The sequence below is a fragment of the Marmota flaviventris genome, chromosome 1, assembly GCF_047511675.1.
Source record: "Marmota flaviventris isolate mMarFla1 chromosome 1, mMarFla1.hap1, whole genome shotgun sequence".
Lineage (NCBI taxonomy): Eukaryota > Metazoa > Chordata > Mammalia > Rodentia > Sciuridae > Marmota > Marmota flaviventris.
This window is the reverse complement of record NC_092498.1, coordinates 141010679-141030364: the sequence shown is the minus strand read 5'-3', so window position 1 is coordinate 141030364 and position 19686 is coordinate 141010679.

Here is a 19686-nt window from a genome sequence, read left to right as displayed (position 1 = left end):
AAGGAGTTGATAGCTTAGGATCTGACCCTCACGTCCTTATTCCATTTTGGGTCGTCAGGTGGTTGCTTGGGTATATACATAACGCCCTTCATAAAGGTTGAATAAAAAAGTAAAGCTGGAAAACTATTAAAGAATAGGAAAATTTAAGAAAAACACCTAAAAACTCTTGACCCTCATTATTTGGGCTATTCTTGCAACTAAAACTATGAGTGCTACAGAAATCCATTGCTCTATTTCTTCTATATTTCACCAAATAATTCTGCCCTGGTTACCGATTCTTGCAAGAACGAAAATAGTGTGCACAATGTCTGTCTTATTGCTGCAGTCACCTCCTGGGGGTTTATGATAGAAGCATGAATTCTATCGAAACCCAGATGTTTACAAAAATGAAGGCATCTTCATAGAAGTTTAAATGATGTAAATTAAAGGAAAGACTGAATCGTAAAGAGAAGTGGGCATGCAATTTCTAGGCTTCTCTGTTCCTACATGGAGTCTGAGATATTTTGTCACATTGCAAAACTTGAAAGAGACCACCTCATAGGGACTAATTAGATATTCTTGGGTGATAACCCTTCAGAGGGGGGACAACACTGTAGACTTCCTTATGAACGTTATTTTGTGTGTGTGTAAGAAGGATCCAGAAAGTTTCCCACTCTTGTTACCAGAAAATGATTCCATTGCTTTAAAAAAAAAATCAATGACACAACAGCCCATGGACGTGGGCTTCAGATCTCTCATCTATTTTTCAACCACAGTGGCCTTTCTTTAATCCATCCTACACAATTGGAGTTTGACCCTAAGGCTTCCCTTGGGAAAAGGTTTCTGCTGCTAAAAGTAGATTGAAGACCACCAAGATAGATCATCTCAATGATAAAACTAAAAAAAAAAAAAATCACATCCTCTTGTGAGACTCAATAAAACTATTTTCAAGTTTAATGGGAAAAAAAATGGGCCAAAGCATTTTTTTTTAACTTTTACCCTAAATTATTCCTTTTTTGTCCTTGACACTGAATGAAACCAGGATTTTGTATCTTTTAGGTTTATAGGAAAATAAAAAGCTCTTTCTCTGTCTCTCTCTGTCCCTGCCTCTATATCACTACCCCCAGGCAAAACCACAGCCCATTTGTGCCTGCTGAGGACTGTCGGGATCATCGTCTGCAGAAGGGAACCGTTTGTCTTCCCTTACACTATTTCAGAGTTTATAGGCAGAGCCCTGGTTTCCATATTCCTCCGACTCCACCGTTGCATAAACACCATGCATGGATTCATATACACCATGCATATTCATATACAGTCGCTCTCAACTCTGTGAACACCCAAAGCTCCTGGGAGTTTTTATAAAACCTAGGTTCCCAGGCCTCCTGCCAGATCTCCTGAATCAGAATCTCCAGGAGTGAGTTCTGGGCACATTTAAGAAACAGCGGCACAAGATCAGCTTTCTGATCCTTCATCCTGAAATCCCACAGTGGTCAGCCTCCTGGAAGGCAGCTGGCTGTGGTCAGGGCCTGAAGAGCTGCTCACCCTCCACTGAGTGGGGAGGACTGTCAGAGAGCCCCGGAGAGCCCGAGCCCACCCTTGCCCTGAGGAGTGGCCCTTTCAGGGTCAGCACACTCTACAGAGCACTATTCTGGGTCCCTTGCTTTGTGTCCCGGGCTGCCCCAAATGGACGATGATCCTGGGGAGAAAGCTCCGGTCTTCTGAATCAGCATCTCCCAAATGTGCTCATCCCATGTAGTGCTCCATACTGGAAACTTGAGATCTGTGGTCAAGTTCAGGACATGCTCTCCATGCCTGCCCCTCCCCTACTGAAGAGCCATGCACTTGAGTTCTGCAGAGTCCTGCAACAGAGCATTCTGTCCACTCAACGTTCCTTGCCTGTATCTGACAGTGACGTCTTTTGGCTATTAATGTCCCTATCTGCAGCTGAGGAGCACATCGGTACATGCTGATCCAGACTGTGAGCTGCTGGATAGAAGGTCCCATGCTCGCCCTGATTCTTACTCCCTAGATGCAACCCGAGAGAGAGAAAAAGCAAGGTAGAAGACAGGATAGGGACGACCTAGGTTGGCTAAGGGATTTAGCGGCACGATAGTAATCAGAGAACTTGAGTGTAATTGCTTGTGTTATTTCTGAAAGCATCTGAGCCAGGCTGGTGGTCTGACGTCCTAATTAGTTAATGGACACAAGAGGGTTTTACGTGTTTAGAAATGAAGGATTACTCGATCAGCACTCAGAGAGACTCACTTTTTTTTTTTTAATTGGCATTTTTCTCCTAAGATCCTGATTCTCAAACTTGAACATGCATCAAAACTCATGCAGGACTCACTAAAACACAGATGGCCGGGACCTCCTCTCAGAGATTGATGCCCAGGTCTGGAGCGAGGTCTGCACTTCTAACAGGTTCCCGGGTCGTGCTGATGCTGCAGGTGAAGGACCCTACATTGCCTGGGACATTTATGGGGCCACCATGGATTTGCTTAGCTGCAAGTTTCCACCCAGTCCTGTGGGTGGATATGTCCCGGCCTCGGCTGCCTTATGCCCACAGCTCGGAAGGCAGAGCAGGCTCCAATTAAAATAGAGACTTGAGGACACAGGACAGTGTCCCCAGAGGACTTGCTGCCCATCCTGACCCGCTCTTCTCCTGGTCTGGTCAGATCCTGGATGGCCTTCAACCTCTCCCACCCCTGACCTGGAAGATATCAAGCCCACTCAGGTGGGGCCAGCTCTCCTAGCCCAGTCCTTGATGCTGGCCAGAACATGCTCTGACCATCCCTAGACTTCTTAGAGCTCGGCCTTTGAGGCTGTGGTTGTCCCACCCCCAGCCCAGTTCAGGCAAACAAATGGGACCTTGGGGGTCTCGGAGCCCCAGTGAAGATTCACGTGCTGTCCCAGGGGCTGCCTTCCCTGGCTAGGTCACATGTGTCACCGAGACCCAAAGCCAAGGCCACTGGAGGAAATCCCAGTCTGTGGAGAAGAGCAGGGTTTGGCTCTGCCACCTTTTCCAAAAGAGGTCAGCCATGGCCCCTGGAGAGGGACCCCATAGTTAGGATCCAGCGCTAAGCAGGCTGAGGAACTGTGAGCCCAGCCTGGGAAGGGGTCTGAGGTTGCCCGAGCCTTTTTCCCCTGGAGGTGCGAGCAATCCTGTCCATAAGTCAAGAAAATTAAATAGAGTGCAGGGCTTAGGGGTGTTACTCAAACCCCTAATCCAGATGCCAGGGGGGCTGGAAAGGTCGCCTCACCCCCTAGCCCTGTGCAGCTCAGCAGGGGCTTTGCTCTCCCAGGGGCCCAGCGGGGAGGCTCTGCCGGTGGGGACATGCATTGACACCTTGCAATTCCAGGACCCAGGACGTCAGAGCTGGAGAGAGGCCCCCAGCCTGTCTCCTCCTGCGGCTTCCTTGTTCAGGACCCAGAAACAGACGCATGGCACTGAGGAAGCAGGCAGAGAGGCGGGCTCCACAGACCCAGCAATCCTCAGGTGCCCGCTGCAAACCCGCAGGCAGCCGCCGGCAGGTGACTGACTTGGAGGCTCAGGAGGTCCTGCAGAACAGCTGTGAGGCAAGGCCTATCTTTAAATCCAACCAGCAGGCCAGCAGCGCGGCTCAGAGGTGGAGCGCTCGCTTAGCACGTGGAAGCCCTGGGTCCCATCCCAGGACTGGAGGGAAGAAAAATTTAAAAAAGCAAACAACAAACATACATTCTAATTGCACAGTTATGCAAACACATTTACAACTTTTGGTAGAGTTTTCTCAAGCATTTAGAGCAAGGAGATGAACAACGTGGATAGATTGAAGACCCTATCCTTCGTATAAAAGAAGAATGGCTTCAGCCTGGCATGGTGGCACCTGCCTGCGATCCCAGCGGTTCAGGAGGCTGAGGCAGGAGGATTGAGAGTTCGAGGCCAGCCTCAGCAACTTAGCGAGGCCCTGTCTCTAAATAAAAAATGAAAAGGGGACTGGGGATGTGGCTTAGTGGTAAAGCACCCCTGGGTTCAATCCAAGAAAGGAAGGAAGGAAGGAAGGAAGGAAGGAAGGAAGGAAGTCCTTTGACCTTGCTCTATAGTGCTGCAAATTCCTTGTCTGAAGGCCTCCCACATAGTAAGTGCTCACTAAAGTCAGTTATTATGATTGCTGTTCTTGTTATATCGTCAAAATAGCTTTCAACCCTGTAGGAGGCTGTGTCTCTGAACCAACTTATTGGGCACAGACAAATGGAGAACAGAGATTCTCCAACTCATGAGGATCCATGGGATTTCTCAAAAATGCCCAAGAGGCCCCATCCCTGAGAACTGGTATTTTTTTTTTTTAAATCTAAAGTTAAAATGGGCACTTTCCGGTAGCCCCTGATGTGGGCCTGGGTGACATGAAGCATTTGCTTAGATGAGTCATGGGCTGGAAAGGAAGGCTGGCTGGCTGTCACTTGGCCAGTGTCCCGAGCAGAACGGGCCATTGAGCCATGTTAGGTCCTCAGATGGGACAGTGGCTGGACTGCATGGTTGAGTGTTCAGAGCAACAACCTCATTAGGAAAGCACCCACCCCAGGCCTGGCAATTCCCTGGGTGAACTCAGACGTCTCTACACCCCCACACGGGACAGGAGAAAGACGGGCAGAGTAGGTCTCCTCTTGATCAGGATTTCTGAGTCTGTAATTGTGCTATTGAATCCCAGAATCTAAACAAGGCTAATGTGTTCCTTCTCCAAAGTATAGTTGCTAGTGCAGCCACAGCACTCGGACTTGTTACAAATACACATTTTCAGGTGGTCTGTCCCTCAGACCCAGGGACTCAGAAACTTGCAGGGAGAGAGACTCAGCCAACTGTGACTTAAGACCTTTGTATTAACAATGCCCACTTCAGTTTGAGAATGAGTATACAGGGAGTCTTTTGCACCGCTTATAAGTGGAGAAGCAAAGCAACAGAGAGCTCAAGCAGTTTGTCCAAGGATGCACAGGGAGTGGATAGAGAACTAGGCTCTAAACTCATTGTTCAAGGTTTCCCATCAAAATCACCTAGGGAATGCCTAGAAATAGAGTCTCCCTGGCTCTCTCTAGGCCTCCTGGCTCAAGAGCTCCTGAACTGAAACCCTGGGATGTGTATTTAAACAACAAACAAACAAAACTTAATAATTTAAAAAAATAAAATAAAAATAAAAAACAAACAAACAACAACAACAAAAAACCTCTCAGGTGATTTTAGCTTTTGAGAATTCTGCCTGAGCTGTGTTGACCAAGAATCAGCGCTCACTCCTCCTCCCACTGCTCAGTTTTCTCCTCGCCGCCCCCCCCACCCCCGCCCATTTTCTTCCCTCTCTCCGATTCCTTTGGCCAGGGAGTTGTGCATAACTTTTCTTTGGCATGAAAACCAGAGGGACCCAGGGCCGCCCTGTGTACCGCCTTTTAGCGCTGACGCCATTGAACAAAAGAGAATTACAAGTCACCCACAAACATGCTTATTGTAAGCATTTCAAACAGGACAGAATTTTATAGATCCTTAAAGAATAATAAAAAAAAAAAAACAACACAAAACATTTCTCTTCTGATTCCTCCACAAACCAGGCCACCCCCAATTACTGTTAACAGTTTAGTGTGCAACTCCCCAGACCTCTGAGATTCCTGTTTAAATTCATCCATGCGCATATACCCTCTGAAGATAATTCAAAACAGAAAGGGGCCGACGCAAGCCTACGATACCCGTGACATGTCCATCGGATGTGGGGGACCTCTGTGTGCGGGGTGGTTTCCAGCACACAGAAACACAGACCGTTCTGGCCGGTGGTCATAGAGTATCCCACTCCTGGAAGTTTCTGGATTGATTTGATTTGCTATGAGGGGATGCAGCCTGCTCTCCTTCGCCGTTGCAAACAGCATGACCCTGAAGATCCTGTTCTATGCTTTTTGGAATGTGTGCCCTTCAGCCAGGTACATGGCCTTGGAATCCTTTCTAGGGCAGCTCCAGGTTGGAGCCTACAGTGTGCAACTCCTCTCTAGAGGAGATGCCCTTCCCCGTGGGAAACCTTGGCAGTTTTCACGCGTAGCCGAGACCGGTCCATTTCCCAGGTTAAGCGTGGATCATGGCAGAGCCCGGGCTGGCTGCTCTTTGTCTATCATTGGTGGCATTTTCTGAGCCCCACCCCACCCCCCACCAACCCCGTGAGATTTAGTGGAAACTCCACCCGATTCCCTCTGACTCAGTCCCTCACTCATTCCCCAGTCCTTAGAGGATGGAAATCGTGAGTCGAGTTTGGCGCTCACCCAGGGAGTGACAGAGCACGTCCAGAAAATCAGGGATTCCCCACCGTGCCAAGGAGGGCCGAGTGGGGACAGCTGATTCTCCATGGTCAGGAGGGGGATGTTTCAAAGCTCTGGGCTGCTGGGGTTGGCAGAAGGGCCTATTGTAGGGGGGGAGAGCTGGTCATTGCAGCAACCATGAGAGAACAGAACTGTCCTCAAGGCAAGAAAAGGATCAAAGCGCAGATACACCATCGCCACCCTGGTGAACCATTATTCCAAGTCCCCGCCAGGTCACCCCCTTAACGATAAGCAGTGTTTGACATTCATTTCTCTCTAAATTTCTTAAGTAGCTACTCTGCTTCAGACCCTTTTCCTAGACCCTTGGAAGATTTTACTCTGTTTAGTCTTTGGGACAATGCTTTTGATAGGTTTTCCTCCCATCTTGATTGCAAACAGAACAAACCAAGTCTCAGGGAGGCAAGACAAGCCCTTGGTGACACAGGGTGGGTGAACCCAGGCTTTGGGAATGATCGCGATAAACACCAAATAAAAGGTGATGCCTCGTGCGTGAACACATTGGCAAATGCACCTGGCCCCACTGTGTGTACCAATTAACTGTTGACGAGTCACAAAGAGTGGCTTGAAACCACCAACGGCTGCTTCATGCTTTCTGGGGCTGCTTAACCACGTGCTTCCGGCTCAGAGCCTCTCATGAGGTTGGGCTGCAGTCTCATCCAAAGGCTCAACAGAGGGACAATGCACTTTTGACGCTCATTATGTGACTATTGGCAGGAAATCTTAGCTCTGCACTGGGTGGGCCTCTCATGCAACTTCCTCTAGATCAAGCTGAGAGGCAGAAAGAGAGGAGGAAGAGAGAGACGGAAAAGAGGAGAGAGAGACAGAGCAAGCCAGAGAACCTGCCATCTCTTGTGCTATCTCATCTCTGACGCAATTTACCATCACCTCTACAGTTTGGTATAATGTGGATGGAGACAATAAAAGCCTAGGGTGACTGGGAGCCATGTGGGTAGCTCACCACCATAAGGATGCATCTCTGAGCACCAAAATCTTTGAGGTCTTCATGTGGAACAACACCTTAAGGGCCCAGTATTGTTTTTCCTCCATCCACCACTCAGACCAAAGTCCAATGTGCCAAAGGAGGGAAACAGCTCGTTCCAATGTGGGGTGCTTCTTTTTGATTCTGCACAAGAGCATCACTCAATAAACTCTGCTCCCTTCAACTCAAGTTTCCTCAACAGATGGGCAGCTGGCATCCTCTGGATTGTCCCCATGTGGGATCCACGGTACTGGGTATTCTGACATTCCCTCCCTGCCTCAGTGCCCATTCTCCACCCTGTTTTCCCATCTCTGTGACCCACGAGGACTGCAAGACGCATGTTTCCCTGTGCACTGGCCTCTGGTTGGGTTTGACCCACGGAAACCACTGGAAGGAGTTGAATGGTGTCAAGTGAGATGCTGGGGTATTGACGCCCACTCCCTCTCTACATCTGCAGGTGGCCCTGGCCCGCCATGTCTGAGCCTCCCCCTGGGAGGAACTGCCCGCCCCTGGATCCAGCTCCCACTAGACCCCGAGGACTGTATTTCTTCCCATTCTCTCCTCTGTCCCAAGGAACTCAGCCAACAAAATATTTTGTTTTGTTTTTTTTTTTTTTTCCTGCTGGGATTCAGGATCCACGGAGAGTGAAACAGGCTCTGACTCCCACACCCTTTTTTCTTGACACATCAAGATAATCCTTTAAATGTGTGTAAATGTAGAGAAGAGCAAGAGACTCACTTCAGTGAACCCAGAAATCCTGCAAGACCCCCCAGGGCTAGGAGTCTTTTGGATTCACATGGCCGTGACTACCAGGGCACCCGACAAGGACCCTCTTGAATCATTGATACAGTCCTTGATGCAAATCATCTCATACACTTTTGATGAGAAGGCGTGTGTGGGGGCTTTAAAAAGATTCCCAGTGGGTGGCTACATAGGGTCCTGAGGCTTCAGGATCTTGAGTACGTCTTACTTCACCCCCCAAATCCCACCTTCCTACCAAAACCAATCACAGTTTGCTGTTTGGGTTTCGTGATGCTGAGTAGGTATGGCTTCTTCTTGACTATAATTTCTTGATGAGAATCGTCATTGGGTTTTTTTGGTTTTTGTTTTTTCCTTTCTGGGGAAAGATAATACAGTACATGTAGGTTTCGATATTGAGATTCCTCCTCCAAGAGAAGCGTAGTAGTCAGTGATCACTGGGGTTGTGTGATGGAGAAAACGGAGAACACAACTAGGATTTCCTTCCCCCATCCGCTCCTTCCCTCCAAGACCCTCACCTTGTGTTAAGAAAGGTCCCGAGGGTTGGGAAATAAATCAGATCTCTTCCATCCAGGAACCCATAGTGTAGAGTAGGGATCAAAACAGCCCAAAGTAGAATGAAGCCTTTTGCTGTTGAATTGTTGGTTCTGTTTTGATCCAAACCCGGTGAACTCGTCTTCTTAGTCCAGTAGTTGAGTTCTGCTCAGGCGCACTTAATATAGCGCCGCACATTATAAACTGGTCAAAATTCCGTTTTTTTTAAATCTCAACTTCCCCTCCTGCCCTCTAGCAGGGAGGATCACACTGACCCTCCCATGTGCCACCTTCCACAGCGAACAGATTAAATAATTAGGATGATTCTGTTTGTTTATATTCAAGAACAAATGTTCTCAGGCAGGATCTTTAGAGGAGGGGTGGAAAATGAAGACAGAGAGAGAGAGAGAGAAGAAAAAAAGCCAGGAGAAAAATCTTCCAATTAAACTTTACCTCCAAGCTAAAGAAAATCTCTTTTTAAAATGTATTGAAAGCAGAGGGGGGAAAAAATTCTCTCACTTTCTCGCCCACTCTGATGAACCCTTGCTCTCCAGCGGTTCCTCAAGTGACGGCGGTCCACGGGACCATTAGTGCGATCACCAGCTAGCAGTTCAAACGGGAGGAAGACAAATGAGGTTTGCCCCTATTGTTCCTCTACATCTCGGTCGCCATAATTGCAGACGCTCGCATCGAGGTAGAAAGGACTCTCTGTTGTGGTGGTGGTTTGGTCTTTGCCTGTTGCTAGAGGTTCTTTTCTTCTGATTTAAAGGCTCTAAGGGAGTTGACCTGGAAAGATGTTTACACTTTACTGTTGAGTGGGAAACATTGGTCATTGCTAGATAGATACAGCCTCATCTCACGTTCCCATTGGCCAAACCCAACTTTCCTATGTATTTACGAAGGATGGTCCAGAACAGGCCCCTCTGAGGTGACATTTGAACCAAGGGTTTGGGGTGAAGGAGTCTCACAAGTTGCCATCCCGGGTAAGAGTGCTTCTGGCAGTGGTGGGGGGGGGGGGTAGGGCAAAGCAGTGCAAAGGCCCTGTGGTGGGAACCTTGCTGGGGGGATTTCAGGAACAGCAAGGAAGTCTGCACATTTGAAGGGAAATGGGGGAATGGGCCACATAGGAGATGAAATAAAAGATGTGGCGGCAGGTGGAACGAGGGTGACAGTTCACGGCCTTCGGAATCACAGTCCTAGGAAAAGGAATATTTCACCAAAGCACCTTTAAAAAGTGTCTTTGCCCGTGATCCATGTACTGAGAGCAGAAAGCGCCTGTGGCGACAATTTTGGTCTAAAGGAGCAGGACCAAAATATCCACATGCAGATAAAGCAAATAAGAAGTCTCCGTGAGCGCGCACACAGGCACACGTGCACACATGGGTGTGTGCGTATGTTGCAAACACACAGGCACGCACGGAGTCCTCCCTGGGAAGCAGGAATGGGAATGGCACCCTGGAGCCCTGGGCTGATGTCGAAGGAAGCCACAGCACTAATGCTAATGAATTCTGATGACTTGGAGCGGTCATTAAACTAATAAGCCCATCTCCAAATTAGCACAGCGGCTGCAGCCAGCGAACATTTAATCAAGCCGCCTTCATTATTTTAGACACGGCACACTTGGCCAAAGTGACTGTGGGAGACTGGATCGGGACCCTCATCTGATAATTTTATCACCTGCCTGCCGGAGCGTGAAGGAATCGGTGTGATGAAGTTCTCCGTTGGTTTTTTCCCTGCCAGAAGGGAATGCCAGGGGAGGGCCAGCCTGCTCTCCTCTCATCACACAGCGCCTGCCTTTCAAAACGAATGTTGGGATCCATTGGCTATTTACTATTTTGAGTTCATTCTGAAATTTTATGAGTTGAATCCCATTTTTTTTTTAAATTTGGTTCCCGGGGATTGAACTCAGGGGCACTCAACCCCTGAGCCACATCCCCAGCCCTATTTTGTATTTTATTTAGAGACGGGGTCTCCCTGAGTTGCTCAGGGCCTCACTAAGTTGCTGAGGCTGGCTTTGAACTCACGATCCTCCTGCCTCAGCCTCCTGAGCCGCTGGGATGACAGGTGTGCACCATTGCACCAGGCTGAATCCCATCTTTTAAAGAGCTTCTCAACACTGTTTCCTCCCAATGACTCCCCATCCCCCTCTTCTAACCAAAAATTGAGCCAAGTTCTTGAGAACATCAGCTTGGTTTCTCTGGGAAGACAGTGGTTTCCCTGGATCCTTCCCTTAAAACTTTCGGCAAAATTCTTGTCACTTGCCCCAGGTCCCCCAATGTGCCACCCTTTCTGGCCAGATTACATCCAGGGATGTGGCTCCTCGAAGATGAATCTTAGCATCATGATTGAGGTCCCCTGGGTCTTCCTAGTTCGGTCTCCAGGCAAACTGGGACAATGGGTCACTATGTCAGAAGTCACAAACATCTCGTTTCCCATTGAGCTTGAGTCCCAGGTGCAATGTGGCTTTATGTTGTCATTACTGGTAAAAGAAGGAGCGCCAACCATTTCCCATGAGCCTCTCTGTCCATAGCTCCCTGTCTCTCTCCTTCCTCCCACCCCCACCCACCGTCCCCCACCCACTCCTTTTACTTCTGATTCTGTCTCTGCTTCTTCCTCTCATCAAGAAGATTAAATGAGTTAATGCTGGGAGCTTTGGGAAGTTCCTCCAGGTAATTGCATCCAACCCCCTCACAATTGACTCCCCCCCACTTGGCGGCATGGGTGGGTTCCACGCTGAGCTGGGAGCAGCGAGTTGGGAGGAGTTTACTGTGGAAACTGAGGCTGGAAGAGTTTCTAGGCCACATCCGGGATGTCCCAGGGCACGTCCTTGGTGGTCCCTGCTCTGGCCCACAGTCTGCCATTTCCAACCCTTCCCTCTTAGATGTCCCACATGGCCTTAGGGTAGCTTCTCCACCTTGGCTTTTCCATATCACAAAGAGGCCAATAATCCCTGCGCCTTCATCCTTGCAAGGAGACTTAGGGAGGAATGAGCAAACACTGGAGAGCATTTTCTCCAGGGGAAGAAAGCCGCGCGCGTGACCAGGCTGGGCTGCTGTGTTTGCCCAGGTAGCCCCTCCCGGGCATTTCCTCTGGTCTGTCTTGGGTAGAATGGGAAGTGGGGGTGTCCTTGCGTGTGTGTGTGTGTGTGCACCCCATAGTTCTCAGGGGAAGCGGCCCTCTCTCCGTATGAGTCTCACAAACAGAATGCGCCAGTCTCTGCAAACACTTCTGGGGGGCCCGGGAGGTCTCCAGGCTGCAGGATCAGGGAATTAGGCCACAAAGCTACAGAAACAGGCCCGAGGAGGAACTAAACAAATAAACACTCCACTGGGAGGCGATTAAGTGGTTGACAGCAGCTTCACTGTGGGTGGGTTAATTGATCAATATTTACCGAATTCTTACGTGAGATGTCATCCTGAGCCTGGAGCCCAAGTTCTTGCAGCAGACGCCACGGAAAAGACCTTTAGGACACCACAGCGCCACTCCAGCAACTTGGCCGTCTATTTCTTTTCTGAAATTCGAATGCTAGGAATCCTTTATTGAGCATCTACTAGAACCAAGCCATCAAATGTCCATGATAGTAGTTCCCCCTTAATTCATGGGGGATATGCTCAAAGACCCCTCATGGATGCATAAAGCCACAGATAGTACTGAACCATTTATACATGTATGTATATATATATATATATATATATATATATATATATATATATATATATATATTAGGCACGTGAGGGAGGAGGGACAGTAACCATCACTCTCATTATAACTAACAATAAAATAGAAACAATTGTAACAATATACTGCATGAAAACTACCACCAGCATTGCTACACTTGGACTTCAAGGCTATTGTTTTGTATAATTAGAATCACATCAACACAAGCACTGTGCTACCCCAAAAGTCAATCTGATAATGGATAATGAGTGATGAGCAGGTAGGGTATACAGGGTGGATACACTGGACAATGAACGGCTTACCTCCCAGGCAGGATGGAGCAGGATGACGTGAGATTATCACTCGGCTCAGAGTGGTGCACAATTTAAAATTTATAAATTGTTGATTTCTATAATTTTCCATTTACTATTCTCGTACCATGGTGGGCCCTTGGTAACGGAAACTGAAAGCAAAGCCGGGGTAAGGGGGGACCACTTCTGCATTTCACTGAATTTGCACAACCATCCGGATGCTGGATGGTAGATGGCCCACTGTGTACATGTCCTTGACCTCTGTCATCCCGACCTCCTTGTCCAGAGTGTCTGAAGGGATGGGCTAAGGCAGAACCCTGGGATCTTTATTGTGCACACAAGATCTCCAGAGGGGTCTTATTAAAATGCAGACCCTGATTCAGTGGATCAGAGAGGGAATCCAGGATTTAGGTTTTCTATCAAAGCCTCGCTGGTCCACAGGTGGCACTTGGGTGTGAAGACACTTGGTAATGCTCCAGGAACAAGCATCCCCCCCCCAATTCCAGCAGCTCCAAGAACAAAGGCTCATTCATTCCCTATCCTTGCTATCTGTACATCCTGGGTAGCTCGGTTCCATGTAATCCTGTGAGAATCAGGATTCGAGAGAAATTCTCATTTAGAACACAGTGCCTCCTCCAGATCTGCAGTTTCCAAGTCTGAAACCTCAGACTGAAAAATATCTGGGGGGAAAAATGATATCCGTACTGAACACGTACAAACCATTTTCCTTTGTCATTGATCCCTAAACAACTCAGGGTGAGAACTATGTACATAACATTTACATTGGTTTAGGTATTGCACATAACCTAGAGAGGGTTTAAAGTAGACAGGAGGGGTATTTAGGTGGTATACAAAAATTTACACCATTTTATACAAGGGGCTTAAGTCTCCACAGATTCTGGTACCTACAATAGGTCTTGGATCCAATCCTCTAGGGATCTGAAAGATGACCATATGGCTATTCACAAAGACAGAGGAAAAGATCTCTGGGGAGGGGGGTCTCATTCCAGCAATTAAATACTCTATTTGGGATGTTTATGATTTCTTGGCTAGAATTAGTCACATGACCCCAACGAATCACACGGAGGTCCAAAACGTTTTACTGCATTGGGAGAAAAAAAAAATGAAGAGCCAGAAATGTTTGGTAAACATCAGCGAAATCCTCACGACCTTCTAAACATGAATCTGTCGAGTATTTAACAAGCCCTTCGGAAGCACACCGAGCTAGACACTGTGGGGGATACTAAAGAACTCTGCTTCTATTCGTGCCAACCCTGGCTCCTTCAACAACCAAGAAATCAATCATCTGCATGACAGCTCACACCAGCGCACAAAAAGTTCATCAGAAGTTTTGCAACTCTAAAATATGCGGTGATTACAAACAAGCTTTTTGACTTATGCAAAATCGGAATTGCACAAGATTCCCCTCAGTAAAAACAATTACATAACTTGGGAGTGACTGTGTATTTTAAACGGAGCTCATTCTGTGGGCAGTTTTGTATACGACCCTTTTTGGCTCATTATTTTCTGCTAACAGTGTTCTATAAATTGGGTTTTTACAGACTATACCATTTTTCTCAAGCTATAATATTCTACGATGTATTTGACCAATCATTTTTGTTGAATTTCAGTTAGGGTCCAACTTTGGGGGGCGGTTTGTTTTGTTTTGTTACTATTTTCTTCTGCAAGAATATAGTCACAATGTCATCAATGGGTTTCTTAATTGTATCCCTCTGTATACCTGGGATTTTGTATCCTTTGACTCCAACTCTCACACCATGGTAACTCCTAGCCTACTGTTTGCCTCTGAGTCCACCTTCTTCTGACTCCTCATATCTGTGATATCAGTCATGTATGTCTTTCTGTGAGTGGCTACTTTTGCTTAATATAATGTCCTTCAACTTCATTCATGTTGTTGGATGTGACAGAATTGCCTTCTTTTTAAAGCCTGCATGATAGTCCACTGTAATGTATTCATCCACTGGTAGACTCTCTTGGCTGTTGCAAATACTGCTGCAAGAACCTGGGAGTATAGTACAGAGGGCTCTTTGACATACTAATTTTCTTTCCATTCGCCATAAAACCAGTAATGGGATTTCTGGATCCTGTGGTGGTTTTATTTTTGATTTTTTGAGAATCCTACATTTTGTTTTCTGTAATGGTTGTGCTAATTGTGCTATTATTTCCAACAGTATAATGAATCAGCTGGTAGGAAAAAAAATTTTTTGCATTACTTCTTTAGGAAAAAAAATCAAGAATTACCCAGGAAGCCAGGTGCAGTGGTGCACACCTGTCATCCCAGGGGCTCGGAGGCTGAGGTAGGAGGATCCCGAGTTCAAAGCCAGCCTCAGCAATGGGGAGGCACTAAGCAACTCAATGAGACCCTTTCTCTAAATAAAATATAGAATAGGGCTGGGGATGTAGTTCAGTGGTTGAGTGCCACTGAGGTCAATTCCCAGTACAAAAAAAAAAAAAAAGGAAAAGAAAAAAACAGAATTACCCAGGAAAGGAACATGAATGCTTTTAAGGATTTCAACATGTGGTGTCAAAACTCTGCCATTAAGCGTACACCAACTGATTCCCACTGATGTTGTACGAATGTCCATTTCATCCGAATGGTAAATAGATTTTAATTATAAATTTGTGAGCAAAATATCTCATTGCAATTATGGCTTGTGTTTCTTTGGTAACTAATGTGTGGTGAATATACGTGTTTAAAATATTCATTAGCGAACTTTGCATTCCCTTTCATTTATTAGTCCAGGTCTCAGTTCCATTTTATTTCCCTTTTGAATTTTAGAGTTTTGCAAGTCCCTGACTATTTTGTATACAAGAGCTCCGGTTAACCTTTTGTTTGGCATCGGTGTAGATAATATTCTTTCCACTGTTTCTCTTGCCTTCTAGTGGGCCTTTTTAAAAAATAAATAAATGAACACCACAGGCAGAAGTCTGAATTGGTGCAAGTTTTAGGGGAATCATTTGACAGTACGTATCAAAAGTGTTAAACTGTCAGGCTCAAAGCACCCAGGGGCTCAGGAGGCTGTGGCAGGAGGATCACAAGTTCAAAGCCAGCCACAGCAACTTAGTGAGTCCCTAAGCAATTTAGTAAGACTCTGTCTCAAAATTTAAATAATAATAATAATATTGAAATTAAAAAGGGCTGCGGGTATAGCTTAGTGGTTAATCACACTGGGTTCAATATTAGTTAACCAAGCAATTCCAATTCCAGGAATTTTTCCTAAGGAAACTGACCCATATGTGCTGAAATATTTCAGTACTTGGATATTCATTGCAGTATTGCAAATGATAGCAAAATGAGGTCTTTGTTTAATTTAGTGAGTCCTACCCATTCTGTCTCTCCCTGAGGTATTATCTGTGGTATTATCATTACACATATTAAGTTTCAGTTGCCATACTAAGAGAGATCAAGATGCCCCGTTAATGTTCTTTGAGGGTTTCTCCTGCTTAATTAAAAATGTATAGATAGATTAACAGGTAGGTAGAAAGACAAGCCAATCAACAGGTCAATAGACCAATAAAGAGACGATTATATATAGACAAGCATTAGATATGATTTATAAGCAATTGGCAATCTATAACTCTACTTCCTATAAATATATTTATAAGTTTTATATATCTACATCTACGTATGAATCTCCCAGTTCCCGGATTGGAATTGAATGTGATCTGAACCGCACGACGATCTTCAGGAGCAACACAAGTCCGGGCTCCTCCTCGGAGATGAGAGGATGATTCAGTGGGTCCGGGTGGGGCCCGGGCACGACCAATGGTGCTGGGCAAGAATCAGAGAAAACGGGGCGGGGGGGTGGGGGGCAGATGAGTCACCACCGAGGTGAGCGCGGAGGCTCTGCCTACTTTAAGGTAAAGCCCGCAGATGGTCCTCGAGGTTCTGGCCAATGGAACCTCAGAGCTCCGTCCCCGCTTCCCCAGCCTCCGCTTCCCCAGCCTCTACCCACCAGTTCTTTGGGCCTTTGCTTCGTCCCCCTAACATTCCAAGCTGGTCGCTGCCTGGGGACTTCGCTGTTGATGTTCTCCCTTCCTGGGATGCTCTTCTTTAACACTGGGCTCAGAAGGCCTGTCCTCAGGGCGTCCTGCCTGCTCTTGGCCACAGCATTGGCCCCTGGCCTCCATCCTTCCCTGACAGGGCCTCCCACCTCTTCAGCCTCTGCTGGGGGATGCCAGTCCTTCAGGACCTCCACGTTCCCCTCTGGATGGGTCAGGGATGACTTCCAGGCCTGTTTCCTAGTGCTGCTGTGCTCCAGGGACCCCAATGTCCCCTTCACCACCCTGACCTGGGTATAGTGCATGCTGATCTGGGTGCTAACTATGGGGTGAGGCCTCAGGACTGGACCCAAGCACCCCTGCACTCAGGTCCAGGCTCCAGAAGAGGCTTCCAGGGTGAGCCAGCGAGTCTGCGGAGGGTGGAAGTCTCAGGCAGAGGAAAGAGTGAAAGTTCCACAGGCGCATGAGGAAGCCTAGGAGCCGGGGCAGCTCCCATCTGCAGCGCAGGAGGAGCGAGAGCCAGGAGTCTGGCTTCTGGTGTGTGTGTGTGTGTGTGTGTGTGTGTGTGTGTGGTGTGTTTTGCCTTTGGCAATATTTTTTTAAAACATTTCAGGAAATGATCAACATTTTTAAATTGGCAGGTTCCACCAAACATAAAAACTTGCAGCTTATTTTTTTAAAATAGGAAAACTCTGGCCATGCCAGGGCCATGTTCAGGTACGTGGGCTGCTGCTGAGGCCGGGGAACTGCCGCTGCTTGTCTCTCCGGTTTGCCGCAGTCTGCGCCTCTCCCTGGCGTCTCCCACTTGCCTCCCTGTTCAATCATTCGCCTTTCTCCTGACCTCCCGCACACGATTGTGCTTGGGACCTGTTTGGGGGATAAAGAAGTGAGCAGAGGTCAGATTTTCTGGACTCCTGAAGGGTGTTTGATCTTTATCTTAAAACTAGTGAAGATCCTTTGAAATCTTTGAAAGAAGTGGGTTTTCCTGATTTGAAGAAAAACTCTAGTGTCTGAGACGCTGACTGAGAGATATGCCCTGGACTATTCGTAGCCATCGGATTTCTAAGTGTGTCTCATCAAAAGCTACCTGGATGCCCGTTACTAGTGGACGGGGAAAAATTGTAACATATCCACATGAGGAATCCTACCCAGAGAAGAGAAAGAAGGACCCCCGTCCTCACAGGACGACTCTTACAAAATAGTAATGATAAAGCACAATAGAATACAGACCTTAAAATTCCATTTGGAGCCCCGTGCGGTGGTTGCAGGCCTGTGATCCCAGCAGCTCAGGAGGCTGAGGCAGGAGGATCCCAAGTTCAAAAAGCCAGCCTCACCAAAAGCGAGGCCCTAAGCCACTCAGTGAGACCCTGTCTCCAAATAAAATACAAAATAGGGCTGGGGATGTGGCTCAGTGGTAAGTGCCCTTGAGTTCAATCCCTGGTACCCACCCTTCCAAAAAAAAATTCCTTGGGGGTCAGGCGTAAAAAAGAGGCTACACTAATTTATGGTGTTAGAAATCCAAACTCTGATTGGCTTAGAGGAGGGGAAGGAGATTCAAAGGGCCCAGATTATCATCCGGCCCTGAGGACGCTGGTTCCATGATGTGTTGAGGGTGTGGCAACCCATCAAGATGGACACTTGTAACGGGCACCCCAGTCTGACTGCATACTGAACAAAAAGGTTTTGTTTTTTGTTTTTAATCACCTATTTGGGCGCTCTTTTGAAAACGAGGGTGGTTGACCTGGGGGTAGTGATTATCCAACTTGGAGTGAGTGACCTCAAGCGAGAGAGGAAGAGCCAGCCAGACTGGGATCCGCAGAGATGGGTGGGGGCCGGGGGGCTCAGGGGGGCAGGAAGAACATCCCGAGAACAATCCCGGGGTCAGAGACAAAAGGAGACTCTTTCATCTCAGCGGCCAGGGAGTGGGGAGAGCTGAGAGCCACGTGACCTCCCTGTGCGCTGAGCTGGGGGTTTCAAAGGAACGAAAAGGAAAGGGGAGATTTGCTGATGAAACATTTATTTACCTAAAAAAAGAAGAATGGGGGGGGGGGAGAGATCCCATGATTAAAAGAAGGAATCTGAGCCAGGCCAGTCAGTCCCTATGAATTCCCTCTAAAGGTGTCCCGAGCATCTCCCTCCTCCTCGGCTGGCTCGGCCTTGGACCGTGCCTGCTCCCCCTACCCCTCTGCCAAAATCTTTATCAGATTCTTGTTGAAACGTGGAAAAGAGAGATCTCCCCAGCAGTGAAAGGCCCCTCTTGTCACCTCCTGTTCTTCTCGGATTTCTAAGGCGCGGAGGCTGGAGAATATGTTTCCAATATCCTCTCGTCTCTCTCCGTTAACATTTCACTCTCTTCTACACCAACGAGGCTCTGACCCCCGGCGTCTCTTGGGGACAAGGGCTTTGGAGCTGGGGTCAGGCTTGTCAGAGAGGGAGAAGCCGCGGCCGCCCACAGCAGCCCCTGTCCCCCCCACCCCCCACCCCAGGCTCCTCTAATACATTTAACCTGGAAGAGGCATCGCCGCTGCCCAGATTCGATTACGGGGCTGGCGAAGGTGGCCTAACAAATGGCCGATGGCGGCGTGGGGGGCTGAGCTAATCCCTGTTGACACGCGTCTAATGGAAGGCCCGTGTTGAAGGCAGAGGGTCCCGTCTGCAGCTGGGTTGGCCTGGATGACCGAAGGGGGAGGCGAGGCCCAGGGAAAGCCATGGGGACACGCCTGTCTCTTTCAATCTGAGAGTGCCCCGAGTGTGCACGTCATTATTTAAAGGTCTCCTGGTACCAGCTAAATGTCCTTGCTTCCTGGGGGCAATGAGGTCGATTTCATCTTTTCTCAGAGTGAGCTGCTGATGAGAGGAATTTTCCAACGTGTGCACCTCCCTGGAAGCCTGTGAACAGGATTCTCCATTCATCCAGCTAACTGGGGTGGGTCCCTTCCCGGTGCGGGGGCCCTTGCACAGCGGATCAGGCCTCGTCATCTCATCTCACGCTTGTCTGGATCCCTGCATCTAGTCTAGGAGCAAAGCATATTAGTTGCTCAATAAATAGTGTAGAACGAGAGCAACTACAGAATAAACAAGCCAACTGGAAGCATACACCCACAACAAATCTGGGGAAAT